Genomic DNA, 14436 nt, shown 5'->3' with positions numbered 1-14436 from the left:
ATCATGTTATATAGTGAATCAAAACCATGCTCTTTGTATGTGGCTATTGTGCCGAAAATGGTAAATGGTAGATAAGTGCCTTGTGTCTGAGTTCTAGTAATGAAAACGAAATAAAAATGTGTTATGATTTGTGGACATATGTGCATGATTATTCGGATGATAACCGGACTAAGATCCGAAGGTTTTTGTGCGAGTTGCTATATCCGGGCTATGTCCCGAAGGTATTTATGCTAGCGATTATATCCGGGCTAAGTCCCGAAGGCATTTGTGCGAGTTACTATATCCGGGCTAAGTCCTGAAGGCATTTGTGCGAGTTACTATAACCGGGCTAAGTCCCGAAGGCATTTGAGCTAGTAGCTATATCCGGCTAAATCCCGAAGGTACTTGGTTTGGGGATGAGCGATCTTGCTGTAATAATTTCAATTAATACGCTCGTAAAACCCGAACGATGAGGTCTGTTTTGTATATGCATTGGAATAATTGATTCCTTTTAAACAGTATTCGCTCAATCGATTAACAAGCTTCCGGCCTTTAGTCAAGTTGATTTCTTATGTATGAATATAAGGGTTGGAAATGTGAAGTAGGTATGGTTGTGAAAATATGTGTATATGAAATTATTCGTTTAGTCATATAAATGCTGTACTTCAGTTGTGCATGATTTCATTACTCAAAACTTACTAAGCATTAAATGCTTATTCCGTTTCTTTGATTCTCTATTTTATAGATTTTGGTTTGTCAGCTATCGGACTCGGGAGTGTCAAAGTCGAAGTCATCCACACTATCAAAGCCCTTTTGGTACTGTTTTAGTTGAACTCTGAAAATGGCATGTATAGGACTGCCCTTTTGTTGTTGGTCATGTACCTTTTGGTATTGTATAAATTTGGATAGCCATGCGAAAATGGCTTATATATACTTTGAGCATAGCATTATAATCGTTTTGTATGTTGTTCATTGAGAGGTATGGAAATGTTTGGTAACGATTAGCCATTGGAATGGTTAATCATGATCATTTAGGTGCTATGTATGACAAATTCTAGTTGATTCATGGAAAACCATGAAATAGGTAAAGTTTACCTTAAAAATAGATGCTGACAGCCGCAGTGATGTGGATTTGAAAAATCACTAAAAATAGTAAGAATGGAATTAAATAGTGAATAAATTATGTAATTGAACCTTGATGAATCTATTTTCATATGAAAGTAACGAAACGATCATATGAGCTTTATTTTATGAGATATTTAAGTTTTAGTGAAACAGGGCTAGAGCGATTTCTGGATCCCCTATTCTGACTTTGGAAATTCATTATAAATTAACCAGAGATAATTAGAAGTCATACCATATATTTATAGACTCCTTTTCGAGTCTAGTTTCTTTATAAATAAATGGTATAAGTATTGAAGCCCTGTACAGGGAGATATCTAAGTCGTAATGCATGAAGGTCAGAGTAGTCGAACCCTAAAACAGGGGAGACTTTAACTAATAAATTGTACTAATTGGCTTGACCAAAAATTCTAGAAAACAATTTTTAGATGGAAATATGAGTCTAGTTTCAGGAAAAATTTACGGAACTGGTTTTCGAGTTTTGGAACTCGAGATATTATTTTTAAGGTGACAGTGACGCAGTTAGCCAGCTTGTCTGGAAATTTTAAAATGGACTGTGCAAATAAATGAATTAAGTCTGTTTGCACCTCATGTTCGACTCTGGCAACGGTCTCGGGTACGGGGTGTTACACCGCAGCATAGCAGATATGGCTAAAGCAGATCCAAGATGGTTTGGCATCCTTGTGTTTACAAGGATCAAATCGAAGACATAGCTGATTTGGCTTTCGCGTGCTTACGCTAAAGCAAGTCTAAGATGATTTCGCATCTCTGTATTGTCAGAGAACAAGTCGAAGTCTGGCATCTCCATTTCGATGGAGAGCAGATACATAGCAGATCTGGCCTTCAGATGTTTATACTGAAGCAAGATCTAAGATGATTTGGCATCCTTGTGCTTACAAGGAGCAAATCGAAGACATAGCTGATTTGGCTTTCGCGTGCTTATGCTAAAGCAAGTCTAAGATGATTTGGCATCTCTGTATTGTCAGAGAAGAAGTCGAAGTCTGGCATCTCCATTTCGACGGAGAGCAGATACATAGCAGATCTGGCCTTCAGATGTTTATACTGAAGCAAGATCTAAGATGATTTGGCATCCTTGTGCTTACAAGGAGCAAATCGAAGACATAGCTGATTTGGCTTTCGCGTGCTTACGCTAAAGCAAGTCTAAGATGATTTGGCATCTCTGTATTGTCAGAGAACAAGTCGAAGTCTGGCATCTCCATTTTGACGGAGAGCAGATACATAGCAGATCTCCATTCGAGACAATCGTGCCCTAACTTATTAGGTTTCGACTTTTCTCATTTAATCTAAATACGGAATACTCTTTTAAATCGCTATACGAGTTTTTAAAAAAAATACTTATTTTCGGAAGTACGAGGTGTTGTGCCCTAACTTACTGGGTATGACACTTTGTCACCTCGAAGTAAGAATTTGTTTTAAAATAAAGGCAATATTCGGTATTAGGAAATTCGAGAAAACGTGCCCTAACTTACTGGGTTTCGACTTTTCTTGTTTATCCTAAATAACTGAACAACTCTTAAAAAATTTAGAATATATGAATTATAAATAAAGGCAAGCTCACTCTCAAAGTTTGAGATGTCGTGTCCTAACTTACTGGGCGTGACATTTTATTACTTCAAGATGAGAGAATCTTTAACATTTGTTTTAATTTATTCGGTCATTTTCAAATTAGCATTTTTACGAAGAGGGATCGTATTTCAATGTCTTTCAAGCTTTCAATTTTCGACACTAAGATATTAATTAATCAACTAGGTACCAATTTTTGGGCGTTATGAGGGTGCTAATCCTTCCTCGTGCGTAACCGACTCCCGAACCTATTTTCTTGATTTACGTGGACCAAAATTGTTGTTTAAATAATTCAAACCACTTATTAAAAACAACCACTTTTACAAGGTGATCCAATCACACCTAAAAAGACTAGTGGCGACTCCGGTTTTCGTTTTTCTCCAAGTCGATACCCGTTTTTTTCAAAAAAATGGTTACGACAGTGCATATATATCAATCATGCCCAACTTGCTTACAAGAAAATCAAAACTTGTCTTAGAGAGTCCTTTGGTGAGTATGTCAGCAATCTGTTGTTTTGAATGAACAAATGGCATGCACACTTGGCCTTCTTCAATCTTCTCCTTGATAAAGTGTCTATCAATCTCAACATGTTTAGTTTTGCCATGTTGGACTGGGTTGTGCAGCTTTGCTATCACAGTACAACTTCATTGGTGAAGTTATTGGTTTCCTCAGCTCTTCCATAATTCTTTTTAACCACATCATTTCACAAATGCCTTGAGCCATTGATCTAAACTCAGCCTCTGCACCACTTCTTGCTACAACACTTTGTTTTTTGCTTTGCCAAGTCATAAGGTTTCCCTAAACAAATGTACAGTATCCTGATGTAGATATTCTATCTATTATTGAGCCTACCCAATCTGTATTTGTATAAGCTTCAATTCCTTTGTGTTCAGATTTCTTGAAGAATATGCCCTTTCCAGGTGAACTCTTCAAGTATCTTAGAATTTGAAACACTGCTTCTTCATGTTCCTCTACTAGAGAGTGCATAAATTGACTCACCAAGCTCACTGCAAAAGCTATGTCTGGCCTTGTATGTGATAAGTAAATTAACTTACCAACTAATCTTTGGTACTGCCCTTTATCAACTAATCGACCTTCTTTATTTCTGAATTTTACATTTGGATCAATTGGTGTGTCAGCTGGGCGGCAACCACTCATCCCAGCCTCTTTTAAAAGGTCAATCATATATTTTCTCTGAGAGACCACAAGACCCTTCTTTGATCTAGCAACTTTCATTCTAAGAAAGTATTTCAAAAGACCCAGATCTTTGATCTCAAACTCCAATGCTAGATGCTCCTTGAGACACCTTATTTCATCCACATCATCTTCTGTAAGAATGATATCATTGACATAAACTATAATAACTGCTATTCTATCTTTTTGTGTATGTCGATAGAACATTGTGTGATTAGGTTGCCCTTGTGAGTAACCTGGTTTTTTAATAGCTTGAGTGAACCGTTCAAACTAAGATCGAGGAGACTGCTTGAGACCATACAAAGATTTCTTGAGTTGACATACTCAAGTTCCAAATTTTTCTTCAAAACCTGGAGGAGGATCCATGTAAACTACTTCTTCAAGTTTCCCATTTAGGAAAGCATTCTTCACATCTAACTGCTGTAAAGACCAATCAAGGTTAACAGCAATTGATAAAAGAACTCTAATGGAATTTAGTTTGGCTATTGGAGCAAATGTGTCAAGATAATCTATCCCGTATGTTTGAGTGTACCCTTTAGCCACCAACCGGGCTTTGTATCTATCTAAAGATCCATCTGATTTGAATTTGGTTGTGAACACCCATTTACAGCCCACAGTTTTTTTTTCCTACAGGTAATTCCATTGTTTCCCATGTACCTATTTTTTCAAGAGGGCGCATCTCCTCTAAAACAGCTTCCTTCCACTCAGGAACCTATAAAAAATCTTTCACATTTTTGGGTATTTTTACAGTATCGAGACACGAAACAAAGGTTGAGAATGTCGAACAAGGCTTTATAGGATACAAAGTTAGACATTGGATATTTGACGATGTTTCTAACACCTTTTCTTTTGGAAATTGGAATATCTAAATCAGAAAATTCATTGGCTGGATTATGAGCTTTACCTGGACTTTTGACATGATCTTGCGGGTCAAATTCTTGGTGATGAATCTAGTGGATTCCACTTTCTTGATTTCAACTTCTTCTTAAGTAAACAATTAACTCCTTTGTTTGTTCTTTATTCTCATGATCAGACTCTACACCTTCATACTCCTTTTCATTAACATTAACATCATTAATTTTTGTGTTAATCATAAATTCACCTTCCCCATTATTAGAATCCTTATGTTGTATATTCCTAGTCTTTTTTTGATCAATTATAGAATCTTCCTTAGTATAATTCCCTCCCTGAAGATTAGAATCAAAATAAGATTGTGTTTCAACAAATGTGACATCCATGGTAACAATAATCTTTCTATCAATTGGATCATAACATTTATAACCCTTTTTATTAGAAGCATAGCCAACAAAGACACATTTTTTTGCTCTAGGATCTAGTTTACCTTAGTTGTGAAGATGAACAAAAACACTACACCCAAAAACTCAGAGGAATAAATCTGTGATCAATTTAGAGTTAGGAAAGTTATCTTTAAAGAGACGAAAATGGGTTCTATAGTTTAGAGTTTTACTGGGCATTCTATTAATAAGATATGTAGCTATTAAAAAGGCTTCGCCCCAAAGATAACATGGTACCTGACTAGTGAACATCAAGGCTCTAGTTACTTCCAAAAGATGTCGGTTTTTTCTTTCTACAATCCCATTTTGTTGTGGTGTATTTGTACAAGAAATTTGGTGGACTATTCCATGTTTGGTTAAGAAAACACCTAATTGGTCGCTAAAAAATTCCCCACCATTTTCAGTCCGAAATACTTTTATTTTCACACCAAATTGTGTTTCCACCATAGCATAAAAAGACTAGATCACATTTTTAACATCATACTTATCTTTTAATAAAAACACCTAACAAATTTGAGTATGATCATCAATAAATGTGACAAACCAACGTTTCCTAAAAAAGTTGAGACTCTTGAAGGTCCCCAAACGTCACTATGAACTAATGAAAAAGGTTTGAAGGCTTTATATTTTTGAGGCGGAAAGAATAATCGACGATGTTTAGCTAATTCACAAAAATCACAATGATATGAAGGACTTTTATTTTTAAATAGATTAGGTAAAAAAATCTTAAATAGTAAAAATTAGGATATCCAAGCCTATAATGCCAAATCATAACCTTATCAAAATCAAAAACAAAATTTAAACATAAAGTAATTGTTGGTTGATTTAGATGGTCGTCTTCAAGAAAGTAAATTCCACCAAATTCTTTAGCATTGCCAATCATCTTCCCCGAGACTATGTCCTGAAACTTACACATAAATAAGTCAAATATAACATGACAATTTAAGGACTGGGATAATTTACTGACCGATATGAGATTACAAGCTAGATTTGGCACATGTAAAACATCATGTAAAACCAAGGAAGACGAAATTTTAACAGTGCCTTTCCCGGCTATTGCCGAGAAGGACCCATCTACTACTTTGATCTTTTTGTTTCCTGCGCAAGGTTTGTAAGTTGAAAAAAGAAAATGACTACTAGTCATGTGATCACTAGCTCTAGAATCAATGATCCACGTGTTTGTTTTACAAGGTTTGACACTGAGAAAAACAGAAAAATCAGTACCTGATTGGGCAAAAGAGGAAGAAGGATTATTGGATGAGCTAGGAATAGAAGAATTCATCCGAAATTGTGGTGATTGAAAAAACTTGTGTAGATGCTCTAATTGTTCCTTAGTGAACTTTGGCCCTCATAATTTCCATTAGTTGTTTGGAAAGCTCTGCTATCCCCTGATTGTGAACCACGACCATTGCCATTCTTTTTCCTTCCATTTGTCGGTTTCCCATGGAGCTTCCAACACGTTTCTTGAGTGTGCCAATATTTTTTGCAGTGATCGCACCAAGGTTTAACCATGATGTTACTAGAGATTTAGCCTAGCTCAGATGCCATGAAAGTTTCCAAGAGAGATTTTAATAAAACTGTTCTGTTATTATTAACTAAAAAACTGAACTTAAATAGAGAAAACAGTCCTAATCCTAATTGGGAAAATAGTTCATTTATTCTAATAAACTACTAAAACATAAGGGAAAATAGTTCCCTTATTCTAATAAACTACTAAAAGATAAAATAAAAATATTCCTAGAATATGAATAAAATTTATCTTCCTAAATAAGATTTATCTACTTAAATAAATTTAAAATATATACATATTTCAACAGAAAGTCTTGATTGTAAATTAGCGAATCGTGAGATTCATAAAATTTCGTAAGTAAAAGGTCGTTATCGTAAATCAGCGGACCTTGAGATTCGTAAAATCCCATAAGTAAAAGGTTTTCATCATAAATAAGTAGACCATGAGAGTCGTAAAATCCTATAAGTAGGTCGTAATCATAAATCAGCGAACTACGAGATTCATAAAGTCTCGTCAGTAAAATGTCATGATCGTAAATCAACAAAGCTCGAGATTCGTAAATTCTCGAAAGTAAAAGGTTGTGATCGTAAATTAGCAAACTCCAAGATTCGTAAAATCCCGTAAGTTGAAGGTTCTGATTGTAAATTCGTAGCCTATGAGATTTGCAAAATCCTGTATGTAAAATGTCATGATCTTAAATCAGAGGACCACGAGATTCATAAAATCCTGTAAGTAGAAGGTCGTGATTTTAATTCAATTGAAACTTTTCAGAAAGTTCCTTGTTTTTTCAAGTAGATCGATCCATTTCAAACCTCATTTCAGACATTAATATTAACTTATTTTCATTTTAGTCCTGAAGTTTAAAACTAACAAAAATTCTTTTACAAAATAGTCATCATAAACAACCAAGCTTGTAAATATTTCATTTAACCTCTTAAACACCTAAAATTTATTATTGGAAAGTCCCTATACCTTTAACAGTTTCACAAAATAATCCTTAGGTTAGCTAGACTAAGTTACAACGATCTCAAAAACATAAAATTTACTAGAAACGGACTTGAATAACACTTACATGGATAGGAAATAAGTTGATCAAATGTTCCAAGCTATCTTCAATGGAGTTTTCTATTTGGAACTAAGAGAAAATGAAGATGATAGTGGGTTTTTCCTTATTTTCATATTTCATTAACTTTTAATTTTAATCCATTATAATATTTTTCAAATAATTTAAGTAGAAATAGAGCATTAACCATCGAAGTCAATACCTTGTGGTCTAATTATCATATAAGTCCTCCCACATTCATTAAATAAGCCATTTAATTATTAAAATTAAATATCGATTAAGTTTTACATCTTTTACTTTTTAGTCCTTTTTCCTTAATCAATCAATCAATCGCCAAAATTACTGGACCAGAACTTAATAGAACTCTACAATAAACCCACAAATATTATAAAATAATATTTATTGACTCGATGATCACAAATCTGGATTCCAAAATCACCATTTTCGGTACAACAGAAAAACGAGATGTTACAAAAGGCCTGCAAATTCAGGATCAGAAATGAAAGAGATAATCTTTTGCAAACACACCTGTTACTATTGTTTGATGATTCCATTGTTGCTTTCTTTTGGTTCTCCATTTTCTAAAAGTAATTTATGCTTCTTCTAAAGCTCATGAGTTCCTTATCCTTCTTTGCGACTTCAGGCCACGCTCACTGTAGCGCCCCAAAGTTCTAATTTTTGGTTTGTTAAATTTTGTCATTAATCGGTATCTGCTTTAGTGGTTAAACATCTATTTACCCTAGGTCTTGAGTTCGAATCCTTGCATGGGAAAAACTGAACTTTTTTTTACTTGTGAGTGTGTTAACCTTTAGTGTGCTGTCTAAGTTAAGGGTGGTAAAATTGTATTTAAACTCTTGCAAAAAAATGATAGGTTGCCAGGAAGTTATTTGGTTAGGATTTGGTTTTATTTTAAAATGCTAGTAATATATTATCTTTTAAAGATTTTTTTTATCCACTTTCTTCATGTTTTTTTTATTAGTTTTCTTTTTTCTTTCTTTGTTGTTTGTTCCAATCATTCTTTTTGCTATTTTGCATGTTGTTCCCTAGCAAAGATTTAAGTTCTGTCTTGGTTCTTGTTCTACTGATTGTCAATTCAATTCTACTTGTAACTCTATTCTTTTCCAATTCCATTTCGTTGTTCTATTTCGGTAAGTACTAAGGGTTGGTAAAGATTTTATTTGTGTGTTAGAGAATGTGGCGGTTGGGGTTTCTTTTATCTTCAAGAGGAAAAGTTTATTGCTTGTGTTTATTCATTGTTAACGCCGATTAGGGGAAAAATCGTGAGACGGTTTGTGTTTATCCAACGATTTTATTGTCGTGGTTGTTGTTCCAGAAGGTAAGTGATTGAATTTGTTGTTGTTGATGTGAATTTTCTGTATCAAAGATTAAGTGTCGTGTTGGATTGTGTTTTAGCACTTGGAATTTTATGAAAATCTGTGACAACTTATACCCAACCTAGTTGTTGGATTCGAATATAAAATGCCACATTTTGTTGCCTAAGCAACTCATTTTTCTATCTGTTTTTTTTTAAGGAAACGTAGTGGTTAAATTATTTTATAAAAATTTCGACAGCATTTCTGCTTATTTTACATAAAACCCCCTACAAAATTTAGATTTTCACAAAATATCCACATTCAAATTATCTCCCAAATCAATTCCCAGCACCACGATTTCTCAAAACATACCAATAACCTAGATTTCTACGCTTTACTATTTCATCTAAAACATTAGTTATAAAATACTAGCAAAGAAAACATAATCAAAATATTTAAATTCAATTTACGACATAATATTATATATATAAGCCTAGGTACATGCCATTTACATAAACTATAAAGTAACTCTTCACCAACATTGTTTGAGCTAAACTTCGATTCTTCGGATGCTGTTGGAACGATCTAGCGAATCTAACTATCTACGCACAGAAAAATAAACAAACCGTACACTGAACAATTTTTATGCTCAGTGGTGCTAATATCATATAAATGATTACATAAGTATTGAATATAAATTAATTGATAAAAATAAACTAAAACATGGTTATAAATATCATTAATAACATCACAATAAAAGAAAATTCTAATATTAATAGACTTTAATATTTTGATATTGGCAAATCGAATAAAGAAAATAAGTTTTTTAATTAAATTCAAAATTACGTAATTAATTTAATTTGCACAATATGGAAATTCAAATAAATTTAAGTTTTGTTTTTGTTTTTGTTTCAATTTAGACCCCGTACTAAAGTTTAGACTCATAACCAGATACACGAATCTGTCACCTCGAGTTGTTCGGCTATGTCAGCTATCAAAGTAGTCCACAACCCTCTGGGAATTGGGACTGCGGGCAACCCTCTAGGAATTGGGGCTAACAATAATAACAACTGACTGACTTGGCCTATTCTCCCTCGACCCTCTAGGAATTGGGTAGATCTAAATTATCTGATATAAAGACTCTATGGCATGCCAACTATATCTAATTTAGTCTAACTTAGTGAAACAGGGTAAAAACCAAATTTTATGAACCATTTCAATTTCATTTTCATATAATTCTCATTTCAGTTCCGTTTCATGTTCAAATGATATATCGCCTAATGTAAAATTAGACTTCCAATTCAAAACATATTAATAATTTTCTTTCTCAATCATCTAAAATCATAATACTCAAATCCAAATCATAACCATGAATTTGATAATTTGATCATGTGAGAAACATAGTATTCATCTCGAAACATAATTTTATAAATATTAACTAAATCATTCAAACTCATCCAAAACTCATAAAAATAAAATAAAATAAAATAAAATCAATATAACTAGTCATAGTAAACTATATATTCTAAAGCTTTATGTAATGAAAATAAGATATTAGCACAAATCGAAATTTTAATCGCTTTACCCCTTTTCTTCGCCTTTGTCCTTCAAGGTGTTCACTTCGTTTTTAGCTACAATAGGAGCAATTCAATACGAAACAACATCATTTATCCATTCTAAAACTAAAACTAATAGAAACAAACTTAAATATGCATGATTATTCATATTGACAACTTAAGTTTTCTAGTCCAAAATTCGCATAACTTTCGGCTCAATTATCCGTTTTCAATTCCGTCTTCATTAGAGTACACACTGCTTTACAAGCTATCATTTAGCGCCAATATTACACAAAGTGACCAATGTTCTCTACTTCCCCTTTAGCATTGCCAAGTATACCAAATAAACTTTTCATCCATTTTTGTTTCTTTTTCACACTTCTAACAAGCTAGAACTCATCTTCTAATCATTTCCTATCCAAAAAAAATATTTATTTCACTTAAGTTTTCTAAGCTTCCATCAATGTCCTTTAATGGCAACTTTCAAAATACTTGATAAAATAAAAAAATATTGGTATATATATGGAAAGCAAGCTTTAAAGATTCAAAATCTAAAAAAAAAATGAAGAAAAGCTATACCTTTTACTTGAATTTGAAGAAAAATAATGGAAGAAGTTTTGTTTTTTTTTCCCAAACTTTCATGAGAAAGATGAGAAAGAAACTAATATTTCTCTCTTTTTATATATATATATTATAATATTTAATAAACTACTATTATTTTAAAGGAAATGTTAAATAATAATTATTTAATGAAAATATCATTTAAAGCCATCATGAGACTTTTGATTTTTTTTAAGTAATAAAAAATTTGTCATTAAGTCCTTTCCATCAAAATAAAATAGGAAAATTGCACTTTAGTCTCTATACTTTTCTAACTTATTCAATTTAATCCCTGAACTCGATACTAATTTTTTAACTTAACCACATACTCCTACTAATAATCCTCTGTGTTTTCATGTCTAACAATTTTCTCTAAAAACGATCACAATTCTTATACTACTATTTATTTATAGATCACTTATTCAAGGACTTCTACCATAAATATTCTTCTTCTTCTCTCTCTCTCTCTTTTTCTTTTTAAAGTGGGGATGTTACAAAATTAGTTAATTAATACATATGATCGATCGTTTTAGGTACTGGAGTGTTCATCCTTGCATTCACATCGAAATCGGACCAAGTGTGTAACAAAAAACCTGAAAGTCAGTGAATGACGAAAGCCGAAAAACAACACTGTCGACGCCACATGACCATGTGCTAGGTCGTGTGGTAGGTCGTGTGCTGGACCGTGTGTGACACACAATCTGGGTCATTTGGGCAGTGTGGATCACACGGACGTGTGGGCCATACGAGCGTGTGTGAGGCTGTGTGGGCCCAAAATTCAAAAAATTTCCCTAAGGTCGTACACGTCATCCCGATCAACCATGGGCCTTCTGAAGGGATGGTATCTGATTAAATATATTATTAAACATGAAATTTGGTCATTTGTTAATATAATTTCTACTATCTCCAAGTGTATTTGGGATGCCATCTGATAAATAAAACCGAGAACAATGTTATATATGTGATTTGTATCTGATATGTTATGTATGGTTTCTGCTCTGAATATATTTGATTTGAGGATGAGATATTTATTATGTGGAGGAAGTGTTTCTGTGAGAGGCGACATCTCGCCCACTATACTTGCAGCACAATTGCAAATATCCTGTAAGTGTCATAACAACACTAGGTGGTGTGTAGGGTTAGATGGGTGTTTCAAACCCCATATGGTGTGTTGGGATGGTGTGAGATGGTGTGTAGTGGTTAGAGGTAGGAAATATATATAACTGTTTCTGAACTGTTCTGTTAAGACTCTGTACTGTTAAAATATCTGTTAATAATTATCTGTTTGAGTTTATTATTACACATTGAGTTTCGAAAACTCATATTCTGTTTTACTATTATTTTTAGGTAATCCTCAAACTTAGACAGATCGGTGTAATCAGAGCTCGGTTGATACCATATTTTTCTTAAATTTGGCTTATTGAAAATTTTGGTTTGAGAGTTTAGTAAATTTTGGACTCTCTGGACACTTGGGACTAATTTAGGTTTTGGACTTTATTTTCCCGTTTCCATATAATATTGTTCAAATGTTTTATTGACAATGGTTCTTTTCTACAAAAACAACAGGTTTTAATTAACAAACTGTGTTTTCAAAAATACATCTTTCTAAGGGTTTCAACTGCAAAACCATAAGTTTTAGAAGATATAACCAAACATCTCTTTCAAATAAATAGTTAGATAAAATATGTTGTAATTTGAGATTTTAAGAGTCTGGGATGAGTTTCAAAATACACAAAAATCAAATATTTAATCATTTAACATAACTCTAGATTTGGCCATAACGTCTAGGCCGAGTTTGGTGTGTTACACTCACTGCACCATTATTGATGCCGAATTTAGTTGGTCGCCCTGCTAGTCAATTCATCTTTTTCCTGACATAGATGGTTAGAGTAGGGAGGAAGAAGGAGATAAAAAGTGGAGTGTCTAAAGAGCAGAGACCCCTCAAAGAGGATATTTAGAAATGCATATAAAGGGGTGTTTTTTATTCAAATTCCAGGTCATTAGAGCAGGTTAGATTATGATATATTTTATTATAATTCTATAAAATTGTTATTGAAAGGTAAGAAAATAAATATATAATCAACTTTGGGTTCCAGAAAGATGCTCACTTTATTCTGCAAGATAGCTCATGGTCGATTGAAGGTGGTCTAATGCACTTTCAGGCTCGAAGACCGAACATTCAATTAAGAAACCTATAGTTTAATCATACCTCGAATTGGATGCAAATTTGGGGTTTTCCAATCAAGCTAATGCTTGATTCTGTAGCTGAGCGAGTTGCTAAAGTGGCTGGTGATGTTCTCAAAATTGACTAAAAGTCAACCTTTCCAAGGAACATCAGATATATACAGGTTTGTATCCGTATTAACCCCCAACTACCTCTTGTTACAGGGGCTTTTGTTTAAACTTTAAATGGTCTGAGACTATGGGTGAGTTTTAGGTTGAAGTGTTTATAAACTCTATCAAAACTATGGACACATAAGGCATACTTTTCCTCAATGCATTTTGAAAAATGATTTCATTGAACCTGCTATAAATAATCAAGTGCTTGATATTCATAATAGATTTGGTCATAATTAGGAAATTTATGTGGAGCATGTTTTATTTACTAATAAAATGAGATCTTTTCTTCATAGAAATAACTGTAAAACTTCCAAAGCTTTTTACATTGATCCTGAAGTTGATGATGATTTTATTATTCCTAATATGCCACAACAATCAAGATTTGAGGATGTTAGAGTCAATGAAGATAGTTATGATGAAAATGTTCATGGAAATCCTAATCTTGATGTGTCTCCTATAAGAGCAGTGAGTCCTACCTCTGTCTTTCAATTTTTAGATACACATACTGAAGACTCAAAACATAATCCTGCAGACTTTGAAGAACATCTACTTAATGGCTTCCCTATTGATTAAAATAATTCATCTCCAAATCAGGTTACCAGATAGATTAATGGAGAAAATGGTACTTTTTTTTGGCTAATGGTGTGTTATTGCCTTAGTCTTAGAGGGTTTATTCGATTAGCAATATGGAATCAAATTTTGTTTAAAGGCTTTCTTTTGATATAGAAATCGAGGAAGACTCAAACGAGATATCTTTCCAATGATGGATTGATTTTATTCAATCTCCACTAGTTTCAAGGGATTCGAAGGGTAAAGAAATAATGGTATTTGAATCTGCTGGTAATCTCTCCTCTTTGCTTAAGTCTAACAATTTTATGTA

Source organism: Gossypium hirsutum, chromosome A03 (assembly GCF_007990345.1).
Source record: "Gossypium hirsutum isolate 1008001.06 chromosome A03, Gossypium_hirsutum_v2.1, whole genome shotgun sequence".
NCBI lineage: Eukaryota > Viridiplantae > Streptophyta > Magnoliopsida > Malvales > Malvaceae > Gossypium > Gossypium hirsutum.
The sequence above is the reverse complement of the archived record's forward strand: the minus strand, read 5'-3'. Positions refer to the sequence as shown.